We start from the raw sequence: 23,135 nt of genomic DNA on the forward strand, positions 1-23,135 counted from the left end.
ATCCACACAGTCAAAGGCTTTGGCATAGTCAATAAAGCAGAAATAGATGTTTTTCTGGAACTCTCTTAGTTTTTCAATGATCCAGTGGATGTTGGCAATTTGATCTCTGGTTCCTCTGCCTTTTCTAAAACCAGCTTCAACATCTGCAAGTTCACGGTTCACGTATTGTTGAAGCCTGGCTTGGAGAATTTTGAGCATTACATTGCTACTCTATACAGGGTATAAAGCCAGAGGACATTGGAAATGGTACTGCAGATCATGTGACAATGGAGTACATTTGGTGGATTACTGGAGTTGTCTCTTCTGGCTCTGGGTAAAGCTGACTTGGTTCTAAGTAATTGAGTCAGAGGAGAAAATTTCAGGGTTGTTTCTTCTGAGGGACCTAGGCAAGGTTGCCTCAAGGGTAACCTTTTTGAGACTGCAGACTGTAGAAAACTTACGTGACTACTATACCCTGAAAGGTATGGGGCTCTCTTAAAAGGTTAAGGAGGAAACAGGAGGCCTGGATCAATCTTTATAGGATAGAGAATGTCCTATTTAGAAAGGACACTAGAAATCACCTTGTCCTAACCTTTTCATTAACCAGAGAGATGAAGTGACTTTCTTGACACCGTCTAGACAGTAGCAGACCTGAGACTAGAAATGAAAGTAGCTTCTTTGTAAGCCAGGACAGTCCTGCTCTTCTAAACTCAGTTATAGCAAGGAGGTAGAAAGGAATGAGCATAGAATTAAAATCAGGAGATTTACAAAAGGTTCTAACTCAGTTACTTATAAATTTGGTGTGAAGGTGGTGGGCCCTGTTTGGCTTTCTTCCTCCATAGATTAGTCAAATGGGGACAGGGAGCTTATTTTGAAGGTGAATCTCTCTCAAATCACTCCTTTTCATAGGCATTATAACAAAGTGTTACAAATAGCATTAAGTTATGGTAGTCAAACTTCTTGCTGCCAAGAGCCAGGGTACAGTTGCCCAAGCAGTTTCCCAGAGCATAGCAGGGATAGGGTGACAGAATCTGCTTGGAGTCTTCTGTTGGGTGTATGCGGCTGTCACTGGGAGAACAAACCAATCAAATAATTGTTAAAATTCAGTCAGTCATGATGCAATTTTTTTTTAGTAATTAACTGTGGGAAATGCTCAAAAAGATTCAAGAAATAAAACCAAATGTTTTCCTCTTTCACACAGTTAATTTAGATTAGCTGGAGACACTGCATCAATTGTAAAAACCAGAGTAATGTGCGGTGTCTGCGGGGATGCTCCAGAATACCCTGGACCATGATGTCAATGATTCTGTGGGTTTTATGACTCCAGATGCTCTGCTTTCACTCACTCAAGCAGGATTCATGCCAGGCTGCCCTTTGTTGCAGGTGCCAAACGCTTGTTCCCGAATGTTCTCTTTTCCCTTCACCTCATCCATGGTGATCACTGCCATGCTTTCAATATAGGAAAGCCCAACGTTTGGGCTATACCAAGTCCAAATGTCCTACATACTAACCTACTTGTGGAAACACAAGTTATGTCCAGAGAAATACAGAATCCTTTAAAAGCCTGGAGTTGTGCTACTTGCTGCAAGACCCTTGTCCAGATTCGCGGTGCTTACAACCATTTATGCGTGCTCAGTTTTGTCAGACTCTTCGCAACCCCACAGACTGTAGCCCACCAGGCTCCTCTGTCCGTGGGATACTCCAGGCAAGAATACTGGAGTGGGTTGCCATGCCCTACTCCAGGAGATCTTCCTGACCCACGAATTGAACACACATCTCCTGTGTCTTCTGCATTGGCAGGCAGATTCTTTGCCACTGCGCCACCTGGGAAGTCCTTCTGCTTACAATGGGGTGCTAATGATTGTTATATAGTCATGCCATCCCACAGCAAGAGAGAGGCTGGTTGTTAAGATACAAAGACTTTGTCTTCAATTGTACCTGGACTTTTATGAATTCATATTATTGGAATCTAAGTAATTCTACTCCTGTTCTAGAAGTTATGTTTTCTTTCTGGCCAAACGTAACAAACCTTCATAGCCATTATTTTTTAACTTTAGGTTTTGAAGTGTTTTATGGTAATCTTTATTTAAGGTTTATTTATAATTTATAGCAGCAAAGAAGGAAGGAAGCTAATAATCATTGTCTGTCATTTGCAAATTCACAATTGGTAAATATAGGGCATGGTTCCTACCAGTTTTCTTCAATTTGTTCTTGGCAGACATTGCTATTCATAGCACTTTTTTCACTGAACCTAAAGAAGACCTCGCGATCCTTTTCAGTGTACTCTCCAGGAAACCACTATCAGTTGGTCTGAATTGGACATTTGAAACCATTTTGTTACTCCAGTGATAGGCACTTAGTATTTATTTCACTTTATAACAAAGATTCAAGCAGTCCATATTCCATGCAGTTGTACAAACAAGCTGAGTTATTTATGTTGCCCAAACACTTTCAACCAGTCTGCATCTAAATTTCTTAGACATAACTTCCATGTTGTTTGTAATTCACTATACAGTTTTTCATCTACAAAGTTTATATATTTGGATCAAAACACATTTTCAAATATAGACAGCTTCTAACTTTAAAGGAGGCTTTGTTCCAAAAGTTCAGATAAAGTAGTAATAATAATAATCAACATCTGCACAGCACTTAGAATCTGTTTTCCTTGGGGCTCAGAAACAGACAATTGCAATTGCAGAAGAAATCAAACACAACACAATCTCATTCCTTCAGTTCAGTTCAGTTCAGTCACTCAGTCGTGTCCGACTCTTTGCAACCCTATGAATCTCAGCACGCCAGGCCTCCCTGTCCATCACAAACTCCCGGAGTTTACTCAAACTCATGCCCATTGAGTTGGTGATGCCATCCGGCTATCTCATCCTCTGTCGTCCCCTTCTCCTCCTGCCCCCAATCCCTCCCAGCAGCAGGGTCTTTTCCAGTGAGTCAACTCTTCGCATGAGGTGGCCAAAGTGTTGGAGTTTCAGCTTCAGCATCAGTCCTTCCAATGAACACCCAGGATGTATCTCCTTCAGGATGGACTGGTTGGATCTCCTTGCAGTCCAAGGGACTCTCAAGAATCTTCTCCAATACCACAGTTCAAAAGCATCAATTTTTTGGACTCGGCTTTTTTCACAGTTCAACTCTCACATCCATACATGACCACTGGAAAAACCATAGCCTTGACCAGACAGACCTTTGTTGGCAAAGTAATGTCTCTGCTTTCTAATATGCTATCCAGGTTGGTCATGACTTTCCTTCCAAGGAGTAAGCGTCTTTTAATTTCACGGCTGCAGTCACCATCTGCAGTGATTTTGGAGCCCCCAAAAATAAAGTCTGACACTGTTTCCACTGTCTCCCCATCTATTTCCCATGAGGTGATGGGACCAGATGCCATGATCTTAGTTTACTGAATGTTGAGCTTTAAGCCAACATTTCATTCTCCTCTTTCACTTTCATCAAGAGGCTTTTAAGTTCCTCTTCACTTTCTGCCATAAGGGTGGTGTCATCTGCATATCTGAGGTTATTGATATTTCTCCCGGCAATCTTGATTCCAGCTTGTCCTTCTTCCAGCCCAGCGTTTCTCATGATGTTCTCTGCATATAAGTTAAATAAGCAGTGACTATATACAGCCTTGACGTACTCCTTTTCCAATTTGGAACCAGTCTGTTCTTTCATGTCCAGTTCTAACTGTTGCTTCCTCACCTGCATACAGGTTTCTCAAGAGGCAGTTCAGGTGGTCTGGTATTCCCATCTCCTTCAGAATTTTCCAGTTTATTGTGATCCACACAGTCAAAGGCTTTGGCGTAGTCAATAAAGCAGAAATAGATGTTTTTTCTGGAACTCTCTTGCTTTTTCGATGATCCAGTGGATATTGGAAATTTGATCTCTGGTTCCTCGGCCTTTTCTAAAACCAGCTTGAACATCTGGAAGTTCTCGGTTCACGTATTGCTGAAGCCTGGCTTGGAGAATTTTGATCATTACTTTACTAACGTGTGAGATGAGTGCAATTGTGCGGTAGTTTGAGCATTCTTTGGGATTGCCTTTCTTAGGGATTGGAATGAAAACGGACCTTTTCCAGTCCTGTGGCCACTGCTGAGTTTTCCAAACCTGCTGGCATATTGAGTGCAACACTTTCACAGCATCATCTTTCAGGAAATAGCTCAACTGGAATTCCATCACATCCTTTAGCTTTGTTCGCAGTGACACTTTCTAAGGCCCACTTGACTTCACATTCCAGGATGTCTGGCTCTAGGTGAGTGATCACACCATTGTGATTATCTGGGTCATGAAGATCTTTTTTGTACCATTCTTCTGGGTATTCTTGCCACTCTTCTTAATATCTTCTGCTTCTGTTAGGTCCATACCATTTCTGTCCTTTATTGAACCCATCTTTGCATGAAATGTTCCCTTCGTGTCTCTGATTTTCTTGAAGAGATCTCTAGTCTTTCCCATTCTGTTGTTTTCCTCTATTTCTTTGCATTGATCACTGAGGAAGGCTTTCTTATCTCTCCTTGCTATTCTTTGGAACTCTGCATTCAAATGGTAATATCTTTCCTTTTCTCCTTTGCTTTTTGCTTCTCTTCATTTCACAGCTATTTGTAAGGCCTCCTCAGACAACCATTTTGCCTTTTTGCATTTCTTTTCCATGGGGATGGTCTTGATCGCTGTCTCCTGTACAATGTCATGAACCTCCATCCATAGTTCATCGGGCTGTCTGTCTATCAGATCTAGTCCCTTAAATCTATTTCTCACTTCCACTGTATATTCATAAGGGATTTGATTTAGGTCATATCTGAATGGTCTAGTGGTTATCCCTACTCTCTTCAGTTTAAGTCTGAATTTGGCATTAAGGAGTTCATGATCTGAGCCACAGTCAGCTTCCAGTCTTGTTTTTGCTGACTGTATAGAGCTTCTCCATCTTTGGCTGCAAAGAATATAATCAATCTGATTTCGGTGTTGACCATCTGGTGATGTCCATGTGTAGAGCCCTCTTGTGTTGTTGTAAGAGGGTGTTTGCTATGACCAGTGAGTTCTCTTGGCAAAACTCTATTAGCCTTTGCCCTGCTTCATTCTGTACTCCAAAGCCAAATTTGCCTGTTACTCCAGGTGTTTCTTGACTTCCTACATTTGCATTCCAGTCCCCTATAATGAAAAGGACATCTTTTTTGGGTGTTAGTTCTAAAGGGTCTTGTAGGTCTTCATAGAACCATTCAACTTCACCTTTTTCAGCATTACTGGTTGGGGCATAGGCTTGGATTACCATGATATTGAATGGTTTGCCTTGGAAATGAACAGAGATCATTCTGTCATTTTTGAGATTGCATCCAAGTACTGCATTTAGGATTCTTTTGTTGACTATGATGGCTACTCCATTTCTTCTAAGGAATTCCTGCCCACAGTAGGAGATATAATGGTCATCTGAGTTAAATTCACCCATTCCAGTCCATTTTCATTTGCTGATTCCTAGAATGTCGACATTCACTCTTGCCATCTCCTGTTTGACCATTTCCAATTTGCCTTGATTCATGGACCTAACATTCCAGGTTCCTACACAATATTGCTCTTTACAGCATCAGACCTTGCTTCTATCACCAGTCACATCCACAACTGGGTATTGTTTTTGCCTTGGCTCCATCTCTTCATTCTTTCTGGAGTTATTTCTCCACTGATCTCCAGTAGCATATTGGGCACCTACCAACCTGGGGAGTTCTTCTTTCAGTATCCTATCATTTTGCCTTCTCATACTGTTCATGGGGTTCTCAAGGCAAGAATACTGAAGTGGTTTGCCATTCCATTCTCCAATGGACCACATTCTATCAGACCTCTCCACCATGACCATACCGTCTTGGGTGGCCCCACCTGGCTTGGCTTAGTTTCATTGAGTTAGACACGACTGTGGTCCTGTGATCAGATTGGCTAGTTTTCTGTGATTATGGTTTTAGTATGTCTGCCCTCTGATGCCCTCTCGCAACACCTACCGTCTTACTTGGGTTTCTCTTACCTTGGACGTGGGGTATCTCTTCACGGCTGCTCCAGCAAAGCGCAGCCACTGTTCCTTACCTTGGACAAGGGGTATCTTCTCGTGGCCGCCCCTCCTGACCCTGAACGTGGAGTAGCTCCTCACGGCCCTCCTGTGCCTGCACAGAAGCCACTCCTTGGAGGTGGGGTAGCTTCTCATTCCTTAGCTTGTCTGTTAATTAATTCTATAAATATTTACTGAACACTTAGCACTGTGACAGGCATTAGACAGACAGTGGTAAACTAAATAGGTATGATTTGTACTTTCATAGAACTTACAGGCTATTAGGACAGACTGATGTTAGAAAAAACCCAAATAAATATATAGTTACAAACTGTGATACATTCCAAGAAGAACAGACTTCTGATAGAGTATAGTGAAGAGAAACTTAAATTTCAAGGAATGACTGGTGACTGCCTCTCTGAGACAAAGGCAGTTAAGCTGATCACCAAAGGCCCAGTGGAGGCTAGCAAAAAGAAAAACTAGGGACAAGCGTTTAGGAAGAGGAAACAGCATGTGGCAAAGAATTGGCTTGGTCAAGAAGATCTTGTTTATTTCTCTATGAATCTTGTCTTCACTTTGCCAGTCCTTGATTGGAGATAAAGTGCTAAATCTACTCATTTTCACAGATGCTGGCAAATATCAGCAAAGCTTGTCATGCTTAGAAGGCACATATGACTTTGCAAAACATTATACTCATAGCCTATAAGGTTATTCTATAATGAATTCTCAGGAATATGATCAGGTAATCCAAACTGGGGAAGACATCTTGAGACAGACTGCAGTCCCCTCTTTGCCCCTTTGCAAATGACAGGGTACTCCACTCCAAATTGCAGGAGCTGATCCTGGACAGTGGTTTGACAAAAACAGAAGGAAAAGTAAGTAACCTTGATTGTCCAGAGCCTTAGCTCTCTGTCCATTCTACTTTGTGTACTGAATTGATCAAGCAAACAAACCCTCTCTAGCCCTTCAACTTAAAGAGCAAAGGGGCTGGATGGTTGCCCAGAATTAAGAGAAGAAAACTATATAGTCAACCAATGCCATTTCGAGGCAAGTGTTAATTATAGAACTTCTTTTGAGCAAGTATTAATTAAAAGAGGGCAAACATAAATATATGCTAGGCATTTGCAAAAAGGTAGATGACAAAATAATTTTGAAGAAGCCTCATGCTATTAAACAGGAAAATGAATTAAATCAGAGAGAGAAACTAGGAATCGTCTCATAGGCAATGAAGTAAGGTGATTAAATAAGAAGTAAACTAAATAAATAATTTACCTAAGTAATTAAGAGGTTTTTAAAAAGGTTGACAAAATTGGAGATACAGACACAAAGGGTGACTTCAGAGCCTAGAAAATAACTGGAAGGATGCAGTGCCATTTGTAGAATTTACAGTGGCAACAGAAGCAATGGAAAAAGCAAAACTGATATCTTAGAAAACTAAATCTTGAAACAATGCTTATACTGTCTAATTAAATTTATGCCCAGGAATATATTTGTCACCAGGAGGCTGCCAATTAAGGAATGGGGCTTCAGACAGTACTAGGTATCTGGAGAGGGGATTACCCTCTCTAAACATGGAAACATCCAGAGCTTCATAGACTCTGGCTCATAAAGTGAAGGATTGTCCAATTTCTGTGTATTAGCAAGCAGTATACGATGAATGTTATACTAATAACCATGTAGGTAATGTGGGTTTTATTAAGTTAAAACTTTTTCTTAGATGATCCATATGCAATTGTAAAATAAAAAATAATACAGAGAGACTTTGTATACCCAGTTTTCCCCATTGGTAATAATTTGTATATTACAACCAAATATTGACTTTGCTACAATGTACTGGTCTTACTCAGATTTGTCCTCTTTTACCTGTGATAATGTGTATTTAAAAGCACTGGGACCAACACATATAAATGAGACTCACCTCCTTGGACTGATTTCAGATCTAATTACCTTCACTAAGTTGATCATCAAACAATCCTGTCAATATACTGATTCTTGATTATGAAAGTGCTTTGGAAAGCAGTGGCTTGGAGGAGGAACTTAATGTATATTAGCTCAATCTTGATCTGAAATTCCCTCTTGGGTAGGCATGATAAATGTGCTTGATAAACAGTTGTCAGAAAACTGTACACTTTGTCCAAAACACTGTGAAATCAGTGTGTTCTATTGAAAATTCAAAGCATCACATAAGATGGAAAACAGGGCAACATTTTTTTTCCCTCAGAGGAGTAACTAGCTGTTTAATGTGGCCCAGAGCAGGGTGTAAACACTGAGCCAAGAATGATTACCCTCACCTTTGAGTGACATTAAATTGTTATAATCAAAGGGCAGAAGAACAGAGTGATCAGCTGTTCATTTACATTGTGTAAATATGGTTAAGTGGTAACTCGAGAAAAAATGCGCAGATTTCAGGAGGCAAGCTCTTTACAATGTTCTACTGTGATCAGCCAAGAAGAGAGATGGAAATTTAATGTTTACAAATGGCCTTTATTCAGGTGCTCAGTATGACTTGTTCTGAACAGTGAAAGTAAGGGAACATTGAAAATAAATTTACAACACAGGAAATCACAAATATGCTGGGGAACTCATGGACTCTGGATACAGGACTGCACTGTTAGCAATCAAGCCCTTGATTCATGTTCTTGTGAATTGACTTGTTAGTTTCCAAGTGAATCTCTTTTTGTTTTGAGGTGCCACTCTTGGGTGCTGTACATATTGATTTTGAGCTCTTTCTTTGAAAGAATTAGTGAGTGAATGGATATGGCAGCTTTGGTCAAAGAAAACAGAAAGCAAAGCTGAGATGCAGAATGTACAAGGAAAAGTAACTATAGACAGGACAGTATAAAATAATAAAAGAGAATTATGGACAAAAAATCAATAGGAAAAGGATGGATTGTTTAATAACTCATGTGAGGAAATGGCTTACTATACAGAGAAAAATAAAACGATCTCCACTAATACCATATGTTTGAACTCCATATTTCTCTAATTGCATATAAAGATAAAACTGTGAGGATAATATAGATTACATTTTTATAACCTAGTGGTGGGATAAGGACTTCTTAAACCCCCAGAAGATAATTTATAAAGCAAAAAGCCCTAAGATTTATTATATAGTAAAAAATTAAAGATTTCTGTTCTAAGGAGGAAACTATGGACAATGTTAACAAAGGACAGATTTGGAGAATCAGTTTGGAAACATGAATAGGCTTTCTGTTTAACTTTCTCTTTATACATTTGCAATGTATAAAACTGATGAGAAATGAATAATTAAACAGTTTTACAAATCAAGAAGAAAATACAGCAACCTCAATGGAAAAATGGCAAATGTTGTAAATATACAGCTCATAGAAGATGAATGGCAAATGTCTGAAATGCTTACAAGGAGATGTTCAAACTTACTAGTGTTTAGGTAAATGCAAATGAAAATGCAATGAAGCACTGCTTTACTTGTATCAGATTGGCAATACCTAACTAGAAAGTTAGACAGTGTTAAACATCTGTAGGAATGTGGAGCTGTAGGAATTCTTGTACACTGCTGGTGGTTGTGCAAATCAGTAGGAGTTATTCAGGAATGCAATCAGGAAGAAATGAGCCAAGTTATGTACATGTATCCTCTGTGACCCAGTAGTGCTATTTCTGATTAGTTATGACTCTGGAAAATGATAGGTGATCTAGGCGTCACTCACTGAGGTAATGGGCATATAAAATGTGGGAGATGCACAGTATCTGTGCCATGTACAGACCAGAAATAAGCTTGGAAACATGAATAGACTTTCTGCTTAACCTGCTCTTTACTGTTATTTTCATTGTTGGTACTTCTCATGGTTAAGATTGCGGTATAAAATGTCCTCCTCAGGAATGCTTCCTGTGGTGGATTAAAAAATGTCCATGAATACTTACTTGGCTTCTTCTCTCATTAAAAGAGGGGAGCTGCCATATGAGAAGTCCAAATCCTTTGGAAGGATTTGTGGTGTGAGGAATCCCAGACCACGTGGAAAGACAGTGAATGCACTCAGTTCACCACATCAGATGAGCCCCCACCTTCAATGTCCAGCCTCAGCTGCTCTCTGACTACAACTGCATGAAAGACCCCACACAAGGAGGCTAGCTGAGCTCAGTCAACCTTGCTGATAACGACAAAGTGGAACAAACTGTTCTTTTAAGCTGCTGACTTCTGGGTAGTTTGTAACGCAGTATTATTTAACTGCAATACACCCAGTGCCTAGTAGAGTATCTGCTTTTGATATAGCATTGGTTCAATAATTGAAAAAGTTTAATTGGCCAAAATAGTTCTGAACCTTTTTATCAGATCTTCTAGTCCTGATTTCTGGTTCATACCTATAGTACATTCCATTTCAGACACAGAGGGATCACTAGTTACACTTATTTTTTAAACCAGGTATTTTCCACAGTATGGTCACATCAATGCAACTTTGTGTCAGGCAACCATCCATTCTATTAATAACTTTTCATTTCCCTGCTTATCCCCACTTTACCTCTTCCCAAGTTCTATCCTTTTGTTGCCAGAAGATGAGAAGAGGCTTCTATTGTTTTAAGTTTTTAATGGGTCCCCTTCATTGTCTCTGATTGCAGGTTTGCACACAGTGATGTTTACAGCCTATCAATGCATGCTACCTTAGCTATGGGTGTTTAAATGAATAATTGTCAGGAGGAGCTAGTGATTATGGTTATGCCTCACAATGTTGGTGGACAACTCCCTTATTTGAAGTGTATGTTAGTGAGTAAAATGCCTCGTATTTGTTGTTGTTCAGTTGCTAAGTCGTGTTTGACTCTTGGTGACACCATGGACTGCAGCACACACCAGTCTCCCTGTCCTTCACTGTCTCCCGGAGTTTGCTCAAACTCATGCCCTTTGAGTCGGTGATGCCATCCAACCATCTCATCCTCTGTCGCCCCCTTCTCTTGCCCCCAGTCTTTCCTAGCGTCAGGGTCTTTTCCAATGAGCGGACTCTTCACATCAGGTGGCTGCAGTATTGGAGCCTCAGCTTCAGCATCAGTCCTTCCAGTGAATAATCAGAGTTGGTTTTCTTTTGACTGGTTTGATTTCCTGGCTTTTCAAGGGACTCTCAAGAGCCTTCTCCAGCACCACAATTCCTTGTATTAATTGAAACAAACGTAAATTTTGTTGTTTTTATCATTTGGTGATAAGCAGTTTTCTCAACTGCCTAACTGAAGAGTTATTTAAAAGACTTGGAATTTCTTTAGTCTAAGTGTAACTAGTTGGGTTTTGCATGTCTCTGTCATGCACTATGCTTATTTGTGCACATTCATCTCCTACTAGATGACAGAACCTGAGGGCGGGCGCCAGGTTTTTTTTTTTTTTTTTTCTTTTTTCCTTTTGACAACCCCAGAGGATCAGCTAGCCCAGTCAGCATAGTGGGTACTCTCTCAAATATTTGTGGATTTGAAAACTGTGCCTTTAACATTTCATTTTTTGATGTCCTTCATATCTGTGAACTGTAGAGAGTAGTTTTCTGTGGTTTTTTTTTTTTTTTTCTTTCTTTTTTTAATGAGATTTTTGAAGACAGGGAGTTATGGAGGCATTTCTGGTCTATAACAGAAGGTGACTGGAGAGGAAGGAGGAGCTAAGGGCTCTGCATTCCCTCCAATTAAAAAGTAAACTCCGAATAAATAAATAAAAGTTATTCTGAAATTACCCTTTTCTCACAGCAGACTTTCTCTTAACCCATTTAAGATGGGTCAAGTTATAGTTTATAAATTTTGCATAAGGTTTGGTTTTGAGGGGATTCTGTGAAACCATACAATGCATGAAGTCATGTGAAAAAGTCCTGTGAAAATGTACATTGACTTTTAGACTTCCATGACAGCTTTTAAAGAAAGCTTACATCCAACTTCTGAGTGGTGTTCTATATGAGTTGCTGGACAGACTTACAGAAAAGTTGTTGTATCATAGTGTTCCATTGCTTCTGAGAGGAAATTCTATTTTAGAAAAGTGAGACTTTTCTTTTTCACATGGAACTGCTGGCATAGTTCTCAGTGAATAACAAGGTTGGCCCTGCTGTTGGTAGCTGGGGAAGGCTTTTTCTTCCACTTCTAATTGGCCCAGTCATGTAGTGTGGAGGGAATTGAAGTCACAGAGTTGAGAGCTGACTCTTCCTCCTGTAACATTATACGCAAGTTGTGTTTAGGGAACCACTATGTCATCCCTAGATGGTTTAGTCATTTGTAGAAAGGATGGATGATACAGAAACTTTGCCATTGTCATCAAGAGAGCATATAATGTAAGGGTCTTAAATCTCTTTTTGTAGGAAACTGCCGACTTAAAAATTAGTCACAGCCTGAAGGAAAAGAGTGTTTTATTTGGTGGGAACATATTAGAAACTTCAAGTCCAGAGAAAGCATCTGAGGTGGCCCTGAGAGATGTGGGGAAAGGGAGGCAGGCCAGATACAAATTCACAACAAAAGGGACAGGTGGTCTGAACATCAAAGATTATCGTTAAGTAAGGAAAACCAGATAACGAGTTAAGGAATTTAGTGTTCTTCTATGTATGGGAAGATGCAAAGTCTGGGATTATTGAAGTCATTCCTTTCATATACATCTCAGTTATTTGGGACCAGCATCCTGCATTTTTGCAGATGTATTCTTCTCTTTCTTGAGTTCCCTCCCTTAGGGCTCAGCTCACCATCAGAGGGAGGGCTAACTCCCTGACTAGTGTGACATCCTTAAATTCAGAAATTCCTCCTGTAGAAAGTGGCACCACTTCTGGGCATGGCTCAGAAATTCACATTTGCAGGTCTGGAATCACGTGGGGAAAACCACTAGACCATTCAGGCATGACTTAAATCAAATCCCTTATGATTATACAGTGGAAGTGAGAAATAGATTTAAGGGACTAGATCTGATAGAGTGCCTGATGAACTATGGACAGAGGTTTGTGACACTGTATAAGAGACAGGGATCAAGATCATCCCCAAGAAAAAGAAATGCAAAAAAGCAAAATGGCTGTCTGAGGAGGCCTTACAAATAGCTGTGAAAAGAAGAGAAGTGAAAAGCAAAGGAGAAAAGGAAAGATATTCCCATTTGAATGCAGAGTTCCAAAGAAGAGCAAGGAGAGATAAAAAGCCTTCCTCAGTGATAAAAAGCCACTCAGCAGTGGCCACGGGACTGGAAAAGTCAGTTTTCATTCCAATTCCTAAGAAAGGCAATGCCAAAAAATGCTCAAAGTACCACACAATTGCACTCATCTCACATACTAGCAAAGTAATGTTCAAAATTCTCCAAGCCAGGCTTCAACAATATGTGAACTGTGAACTTCCAGATGTTCAAGCTGGTTTTAGAAAAGGCAGAGGAACCAGAGATCAAATTGCCAACATCTGCTGGATCATCAAAAAAAGAGAATTCCAGAAAACCTCTATTTCTGCTTTATTGACTATGCCAAAGCCTTTGATTGTGTGGATCACAATAAACTATGGAAAATTCTGAAAGAGATGGAAATACCAGACCACCTGACCTGCCTCTTGAGAAACCTGTATGCAGGTCAGGAAACAACAGTTAGAACTGGACATGGAACAACACACTGGTTCCAAATAGGAAAAGGAGTATGTCAAGGCTGTATATTGTCCCCCTGCTTATTTAACTTATATGCGGAGTACATCATGAGAAACACTGGGCTGGATGAAGCACAATCTGGAATCAAGATTTTCGGGAGAAATATCAATAACCTCAGATATGCAGATGACACCACCCTTATGGCAGAAAGTGAAGAAGAACTAAAGAGCCTCTCGATGAAAGTGAAAAAGGAAAGTGAAAAGGTTGGCTTAAAGCTAAACATTCAGAAAACTAAGATCACGGCATATAGTCCCATCACTTCATGGCAAATAGATGGGGAAACAGTGGCTGACTTTATTTTCTTGGGCTCCAAAATCACTGGAGATGGTGATTGCAGCCATGAAATTAAAAGACGCTTACTGCTTGGAAGGAAAGTTATGACCAACCTAGATAGCATATTAGAAAGCAGAGACATTACTTAGTCAACAAAGGTCCATCTAGTCAAGGCTATGGTTTTTCCAGTAGTTATGTATGGATGTGAAAGTTGGACTATAAAGAAAGCTGAGTGGAGAAGAATTGATGCTTTTGAACTGTGGTGTTGGAGAAGACTCTTGAGAGTCCCTTGGACTGCAAGGAGATCCAACCAGTCCATCCTAAGGGAGATCAATCCTGGGTGTTCATTGGAAGGACTGATGTTTAAGCTGAAATTCCAATATTTTGGCCACCTGATGTGAAGAGCTGACTCATTTGAAAAGATCCTGATGCTGGGAAAGATTGAGGGTAGGAGGAGAAGGGGATGACAGAGGATGAGATGGTTGAATGGCATCATCGACTCAATGGACATGAGTTTGGGTAAACTCCAGGAGTTGGTGTTGGACAGGGAGGCCTGGCGTGTGGCGGTTCATGGGATCACAAAGAGTTGGATACGACTGAGCGACTGAACTGAACTGAATCACGGACTGCTGTGAGATTTCTTGCCCACTGATATGGCAGGCATATTGAAATACTTCATTTCACAGTGCTGACCAGGATACTTTATAGGATACTGATGGCCAGGCCTGATGTCTATGCAGATGGTGGTTTCTTCACTGGTTTGCTCTCTTCTGTGACTTAACCTCCTTGAGGCTAGGAATAGAGTTTTGTTCAGGAATATACCCACAGTGTTTAATGCCATATCCAGGAAATAATAGGCACTTGATAATTATTTAATGAATGAATGAAAGATTTGAGGACATGATGTGATAATATATGAGAAATTTTCTTCGAGGATATCAGGTATTCTAATTAAGATCCTTATTAAACTTCTGTGAGTTTCAAGTTTTGTTCTAGCTCTTTATAACTAACCTGTCCCAGCTTTGCAAGAATAATCACTGTCTCTTATAGCAAGATTTTATGTATATTCCACATTCAGAAAATTTTGAACTTTTATCATGAGTATAATTTCTCTTAATATTAAAAAAAACACAGTTGAGATCAAAAGAACAAATTCTTAAATTAACAGATGGGTAGCCCTAGGGAAAAAGCCTTGTTAATTAATTCAATAAACTTTAAGTCCTGGATTATGCTAAGCATGGATAATATAACAATAAGTAGGATGCATTCTTGACCTTAAGATACTTAAGCTCTGATATTATGGGATGAACTGTGTTCCCCCCAAAAATCTTATGTTGAAGTCCTTTTTCTTGGGACCTCAGAATATGGATTTATTTGGAAATAGGGTCTTTACAGAGGTAATTAATTTAAGGTCATGAGGTTAGGCGCTAACCTCCTATGACTAATGTTGTTATAAAAAGGGGAACTTTTTAGACAGACACACAGAGGGAAAACCATATGAAGACACAAGGGAAAAAAAAAAAAAGTCATTTATGCCAAAGAGAGAGACCTGGAGCAGATCCTCTCTTCATACCCCTCAAAAGGAACCAAACCGCCTACCTGAGAGGAGAGATCAGTGACCTGTTTGCTCTGAGACTGGAACAATGAGAAAGAGCCTGCAAGTGGAGATCTGCAGGGGTACCCTTTCACGCACAGGGATAGTGAGTACAAAGGCCATGGGTAGAAGGTATGGTTGGAATATTGTCGGTGCAGAAGAAGGCCAGTGTGGTTGGAGCACAGTGACCAGTGGGAACTAGGGCAGGTAAAGATGAAGCTGGAGGGAAAGGAGTCATGGTAAGGCTCTTACTAATAAAACAATGTCCAGGATATTCCTGTATGTTTGTAACAAGTTCTTCTCTGGTACATATGAATTAATTTTATGGACGTAAGAAAGTGGTTCCTCTCTTGTTTCTTTGCTTTGTTCGTTTTTGTAGCTATTTTTCCTTCCTTAGTTTGGATAACTTAAGACTGTACCCACTTCAAGACATGGTGGATTTGCAGAGTTACCTGGGAAAAACGCATGTGACTGTGAACTTCCTCAGAGTTAAAGGAGTGAAAGGAAAGTCCACAACTAGCTGAATGCCTGAGAAGAAGCAGAGTGCACTGTGACATCATTCAGTCTACATCACTGACTCTTGAGATGTCTCTGTTGCCCTTATAACTTAATGTTCTGGGCAGCCCAGGTTCCAATTTATCAGCAAGGACAATAAATTGCTAATAACTGCTAGCCTTTCCCTGTTCTTAAGTTATCTGCTAACACAAACAGACAGATTCATTCAATTTGGAAAATGTTAATAAGATGCCAAAATGTGTTCAGGGAGAATAAAAGGAAAGCTTTTTTTAAATGGTCATATCATCCTTTCCAAGATTGAATTCCAACTGTCCCTGTTTGTGCAGGTGAATTAAAAGACTATCAAAACCCTAAATGTTTCTATTAACCCAATTAAACAGGGTCTGAATTGAGAAGTGATAAAGATGAAAAGCATCTGTGCTCTCTCAAATGAACCTCCATGACAAAAGATAATGAACAATTATTCCCCCACCCAACCCTCCTGAAAATCAGTTCTAATACTTTGATTTGACTATTTGGCTAATACTGATTTTCTAGGACTTTAGGAAGCTCCTTTAAGTAAGTTTAGCTCATTTTTTACTTTACAAGGATGAATTTTAGTATTTTCAATAGCTAGATTCCTGGTGTTGCTTCTGTTTCTCTTACCACACTATCCCCCACAACCCCAAACTTGTGAGTTTTGTCACTACTTACTGAGATCTTTCTGTGAAGAGGTGGGGAAAATTTGGTGGTGGAGCAGAAATCAATACTTATTAGAAACCTGTGAGCATCTCATGTTGTTGCAAAAAGGATGCTTGACATAATTCTCTGAATCAAAGTTTGGAGGTTGTAAATATTTGAGTAATTTGCTTTATGCCCAAGTAGTAGTACTAGACTATTCTTGAAGAAAAAGTCTCCCAGACATCCAATAAGAAGAATATTGAAGATATTGTGTTATCTTTTGGCCTTTGGTTGAGGATGTTTGTGGTAAATATCTTTTAGAATTTTATAGTATACCAGGAAAATGTTGTCCTCTCCTGAAGAACTTATTTCTGTAAAGATTTATCCATATACCGATTTAGTGCTCTTTTGGTATACTATGAAATGAGTCATTTGTAAGGCATCTTATTCTCTTTTTGACTTTTCTGCTAGTACTATATTTAATATTTAACAGTTGTTTAGCAATATATTTAATATATTAATTTATCTCCTTTTCTACACAATATTTTTGTATATATGATTCTTATAAACTCCTAGTTTTTGGAAGTAGATCATACACAAGTAGAATAAATACATACATACCTACATAGTGTTCATCTCTCCACCCTCTGGAGAGAATTTTCTATTGGATTGTATTTTTTACTTTGGTAGTGATTTGTTATGTTTGCTATACTTGCTTTGATTCCTTCTTAATGGTGGGAGAAACACTTGTGATTATGTTTCCAAGCAGATTATTTGCTACAGGCATCGGTCAGTCATAAAGACTTTAAAAATACCATCATTCCTTTCAATTTCATACTTAAATTATGAAAACAAGGAGTATTAAGGACACTTTAGTGGGCATGCCAGACATCAGGTGGTTTTGGCATGTTGAATCAAGCAGTTGGGCCACTGAAAAGCTTAGTTCTCCTGTTGTTGTTCAGTCACTAAGTCATGTCCGATTCGTTGAGACCCCATGGACTGCAGCATGCGTCTCCTCTATCCTCCTCCATCTCCCAGAGTTTGCTCAGATTCATGTCTGTTGAGTTGGTGATGCTGTCTAACCATCTCTTCCTCTGCTACCCAGTTCTCCTTTTGCCTTCAATCTTTTGCCATCATCAGGGTCTTTTCCATTCATTGGCTCTTTGCATCAGATAGTTAAAGTATTGGAGCTTTAGCTTCAGCCACAGCTCTTCCAATGAATATTCAGGGTTGATTTCCTTTAGGATTGACTGGTTTGATCTCCTTGCAGTCCCAGGGACTCTTATGAGTTTTTTCCAGCACCGCAATTCAAAGTCATCAATTCCTCAGCACTCAGCCTTCTTCTGACAGTCATGTAAATAACACCTGGGCTAAATGATGTAATGTCTTTCTGCCAAATGATACAAAGAGTTGCTTTTCTGTACATTGGTTTTTTTTTTTTTTTTTTTTTAAATGAAGACGTCTGGTAGTATCAGATGGTTAGCACAGTTCTAATTGCTCACGTGTTCAATGAGTCAAGTAGAAAGCCATCTCTATCAAACTACAGGAAGTGAGTCTAGAATGGAGCTGAATGCATAATGGCAGCTGCCTAACCCACTGATGACGCATTGGCTAAATTGGGATTTTATCATTTTGATGTTGATAATTCATGAGATAAGCTTACAGCTCGTGACATTCCAACCAGTGGTTGTTCAACTGCCTCAAGGGTGTGGGTGAGCATAGCAGAGAACTGCAATTACTAAGAGATCAGATTTCTCACTGGACAGCTCCCTGATAAAATATGTCCTAGCCTGTGCATCGTGAGACAAGAAAAATTTTGGCACATTTTTTCTAACTGGAGGTTAAGCTGAAGGTAATGGTACCTCCTTTTGGGCTTTTGCACTTCACTCCTGCAAACCCAAAACACCTGCCATACTCTCACTTAGGTCTGCTTTGAGGTTTAGTTTCTTTCTCTCTTTGCATATGTATATATGTGTATGTGTAATATGTGTTTCTACTTTTTCTTCCTGCTTCCTCTTCCACGCTTTCTCCACACATTCCTATGCAGGAGGATCTTCCTATCCCCCTAAATCATTTATTAGTAACGCAACTTATCCCCTCCTGCCCATGTATCCCTGTATGTGCTGAGTCAAAAACACAAAAAAGTAGAGTCCTAAAAAGATAGAGTCCTCTATAATATCCACCTCCCTCGGGAGGTGAGGAGGGATGAATGTGAATAACTCATAATTTTGAATTCATTCTTTCCTTTATTTTTTTGTGCATTCTAGGAGTACTTTATTCCCCACCTTATCTGTAAGATTCTTTTAAAACCATCTTTCTTTAGTCAATGAGTTATCTGTTATTCACATAAAGCTCAGAAAAAAATGTAAAACCATGTATTCATTCTTTTCCTTTTCTCTGTCCCTGACACCACTTTTCCCCCAATTCCTTGTCTTTCAGTATATATGTCTGTTTCTCATACTCTGTCTTTGTCTTCTTCATCCCTTCTCTCCATTTCATCTTTCTCTCTTTTTAATGATGTAAATTGCAAGGTTTCCTTTCTTGACAGTTATGATTAAAGGACTGTGCACCTGCTAAGGTGGAATAAATGGGGGAACTGCTGAAGCAAGTATTTATGCTAACTAACATAGTCTCCCTTCTTGCTTTCAAAAGCAATCCAGCAACTCAGAAAAGTCTCCTCTCAAATAAGCATACAGAAAGTTTTTACATTCATGCTCTCTCTGATGTCAGAAGAGGCTCTTGCATCTCAGCTCCATGAGACTTGCTAGGGCACAGGTGCTGTTTCCTCAAAGATGAATGGATGCTTAGCTCACAGGAAAAGGGAGAAATCGTCTCTTCTTTGAAGATGGAAATAAGAAAAAAAGCAGAGGAGAAGGCAAAGACAAGAAAGTTCTAATAGTAAATGACTTAGAAATGCCTCCTTTCCCTGTAAGATATTATAAACTCCAGGGTTTCTAGGTTGGATTTAAATATACTTTAAAAATAGAGTACCAAATACTCTTTAAGTTTGCATTCTCATTTTCAAAGCCTGTTCCAACTCCACTTCTCATCTCTTTTCCCTCTCTGATGAGAAGAAACTGTTCTGCTGTAATAACTAGTTAATTAGTAGGTAAATCTCATTGAATAAAGTCTTTTCTCTAAAGGACAAGTTATTTAAAAAGAGGGCAAAGATCTCATCTCTCTCCCTCTATTCTCCTCTCTTCATTTCTTCTGTCCTCCCTCTATTTCCCTTGACATAATAGATAATAAAAAACTGTCATTGTTCTAGTTGCTCAATATATCTTGACTCTATTGGGTCTCCTCTATTCTTTTTTTTTCTTGCAATTAAGTTTCTTTCTTTCTTTCTTTTTTTTTTTTTTTTGGTGGAAGAACTTGGTTTGTCCTGTAGAGGTCTCAGTTTGGATTTAGCTGATTGCTTAATAGGTTCCTTATTCCTTGCATTTCCTATGAACTGGTAATAGATCTAGAGGTTTGATCAGATTCAGCACTGAATTTGGGGGATGAGACTGTGCCACAGGTGGTGGTGTGTGCTTCCAATAGAAGGTACATCAGGATGTCCAGTTGTGACTGTTTTGAGAGTAGAAGTCATTGATGATCATTGCCTAGATTCAATAGTTCTTTAGTGGTTGCAAATGATATTTAATATAATTAAATTTAATATTTAATTTAATTAAATATCCATTTAATATAAAAAGCTTTTTCCTTGTGGCTCAGCTGGTTAAGAATCCGCCTGCAATGCAGAAGACTTGGGTTCGATCCCTGGGTTGGGAAGATGCCCTGGAGAAGGGAAAAGGCTACCCACTCCAGTTTTCTGGCCTGGAGAATTCCATGGACTGTATAGTCTATGGGGTCGCAAAGAGTCAGGCATGACTACTTTCACTTCACTTCACATACTTAAATATCAAATTTCATTATTAAATATCAAATAATGATATTTAATTCATTTCCCCTTCATATATCAGCTGAAAGACTTGTATAAAAAGACTTCTTGTCAAATATTTATTAAGGTAATTTTATCCTATATAAGATAGGCAGGATAAATGCTTCTTTCTCCAGGGTTATAAGTTTTTAAAGTAATCAGGTGGATTTTTAGCAACTTTGAGGTTAACCTTTGAAGTTGATGAGGCTGACCCTCTTAGATAGGTTTCTAGAAAAACCAGACTCAGAAACAGGGATTTGAAGGCACATGAAAAGCATAAATGAGACAGATAGAAGGCAGCCCAAACAGGGGGCATTATTGAGTCAGCCAGCAGAGTGAGTGAGTGACTGGTGTTAAAGCTGCCTGGGAAACTGTGGGTGCTGCAATAGAATGCTTCCATGATATCCCTTGTGAGGGAGCTAGGTGGATGGATGTGAAACACCCTAGCTCTTCTGTCCTGATATGGACTCTGGAAGCCAGACAAAGCTGTCGTGTAAAAAAGTGCCTCTTCTGGCAGCTGAAAGTTGAGCCAGTGTTCCCTGATATATTGATAATGAGGGGAAGGGGATGTGGACGAGGCATCGACTACTGCAACTCACTCCTATCCCCTTTTAGCACGTACATTAGGTTTAGTCTGTCCTGTCACTGAGTCTTCAAGGTGGTAGTTAGTGACAATGAGGGAAAAAACACTCTGTGTTCCTATTGCTATAGGAAGAAGCTGACATAATGATGGAGCAGAAAAAATAAAAAGGATGGAGGTCCTTGATGGTGCTGCTGAATCAACCAACCCTCAATTCTACCTATCCTCTGAACTACCAGGTATGTGAGACAGTAAGTTATTTTATTGTTTAGCCACTTTTGAGTTGAACTTTCTGTAAATTGCATTCAAAGCCATGCTATCTATTGTAGTACTATTATTAACCTCATTTAACAGATGAAAAAATGAGTCCTGGACAGGTTAAAGCAATTTGCCAAAGGTTGATAAGGACTCAGCTGGCTGGTGCTTGAGCCTGAGGGTGTCTAATTCTAAAAATTTGATTATATTATCATTATATTCTTTATGGGGCTTCCCTGGTGGCTTAGCTGGTAAAGAATCCACCTGCAATGCAAGAGACCCAGGTTCAATCCCTGGGTCAGGAATATCCCCTAGAGAAGGAAATAGCAACCCACTCTAGTATCCTGGCCTGGGAAATCCCATGGACAGAGGAGCCTGGTGGGCTACAGTCTGTGGGGTTGCAAGAGTTGGACATGACTTAGCAACTAAACTGCCACCATGTTCTTTATAGCAAGAGGTGAGTCTCTAAAAGATAAGACCCCCAAAAGAGTTTCCTCAATTTTTTTATCTATACAAGAGCTTCAAGGACTCATGCACATGAGTAGAACCATTGGAGAATGGAGCTTGCCTACCTGGCCAAGTTCTAGTCATGTGAAGGCAGCTGTGAATCACCAACTAAGAGTCTTGGTATCACTTTTCTGATGGGCACAGCAGCCCCCTGGGAATCATGGGTAAGAGTTGCATGAAGAAAGTAGCTTAGACCCAAAGCCAAATTGTGATTCCCTACTCTTACCTCCCTGGAAGCTTGGACTGAGGGACTTACTGGTGGAGAAAGCTGACTTGGTCAAGTAGACCCTTGTCCGACGCGTGGTCTCATTAAACCCACCAGGCAAAACAGGAGCCAGGCCGGTGGGAGGGAAAGAACTGACTTCTCCTTTTGAGGCAAAGTAGTGCCAAATCTCATTATGTGTGACAGGATGCAACCTATGGTCTTAGGAATAATTAGCCATTGATTTCTCAGGGGTGTTGGTAGTAGTTGAAATTCTTTACCCAGCACTTCTCAAAGAAAGTTGTAGTGTTTATGGGCTGAGGTGGGAATGTGGAGAGAAGGAAGAGTTTTCTTCCAAGTCAGTAAACTTTTTCTGTAAAGAGTCAATTAGTAATATTTTAGGATTTGGAAGTCACTCATGGTCAATGTTGGATATTCTTCATTTGTTTGTTTCTCAAACCTTTAATATTGTAAAAACTACAGGTGTCCAGAACCCAAAACAGGACACAGGCTACATTTGGCTGGGACTGGGGAGAGTCTGGCCCCTATCCAGTTATTGCCAAACCTGGGGCCAATGTTTAGTACCCTCTGACATGGCTCTGGATGGGACTTTACTTAAAGCAACTCTAAGTTCATACTGTACCCTGGGCCAAAAATCATTCCCTTTTCTATATCTTCAATCTACTTATGTGTCTAGCCATGCAGTGCAATATAGCTTGTACTATATTACATGCAATGATTAAACAAACTTGGTTGCCACCAGACTAAACATAGCTCACTTAATACAATGCCTGCAGTATGCCAGTGTCTCAGGTTTGAATATGCATTATGTTTCATTATTAAAGTTCAAAAAGCTTCAAAATTAAAATCTTTGGCTTGTTAATTGAAGTTGAATGAATATCCCAACTTCTGCTTTCCTGTTTTGCTCTCTCTATAATAAGAGAAGCCTCCTTCTGCAAAGCCTGCTTCCCTCTACAACCCCTACCACCCGGGCACACAGGGGTGCATGTCTGTTGTTGTCAAAGTTAATGCTATGC

General features: G+C 39.7%; 1 long non-coding RNA gene across 1 annotated transcript in view; it reads left to right on the top strand.

Moving 5' to 3' along the window:
• Positions 1 to 23,135, top strand: part of LOC139036053 (uncharacterized) — a 243,050-nt gene that overhangs the window by 56,805 nt on the left and 163,110 nt on the right. The window contains exon 4 of the long non-coding RNA XR_011488771.1: positions 21,266 to 21,373. This is a non-coding gene — a long non-coding RNA (uncharacterized lncRNA). The remainder of the gene's footprint in view (positions 1 to 21,265; positions 21,374 to 23,135) is intronic.

Source organism: Odocoileus virginianus, chromosome 1 (genome assembly GCF_023699985.2).
Source record: "Odocoileus virginianus isolate 20LAN1187 ecotype Illinois chromosome 1, Ovbor_1.2, whole genome shotgun sequence".
Lineage (NCBI taxonomy): Eukaryota > Metazoa > Chordata > Mammalia > Artiodactyla > Cervidae > Odocoileus > Odocoileus virginianus.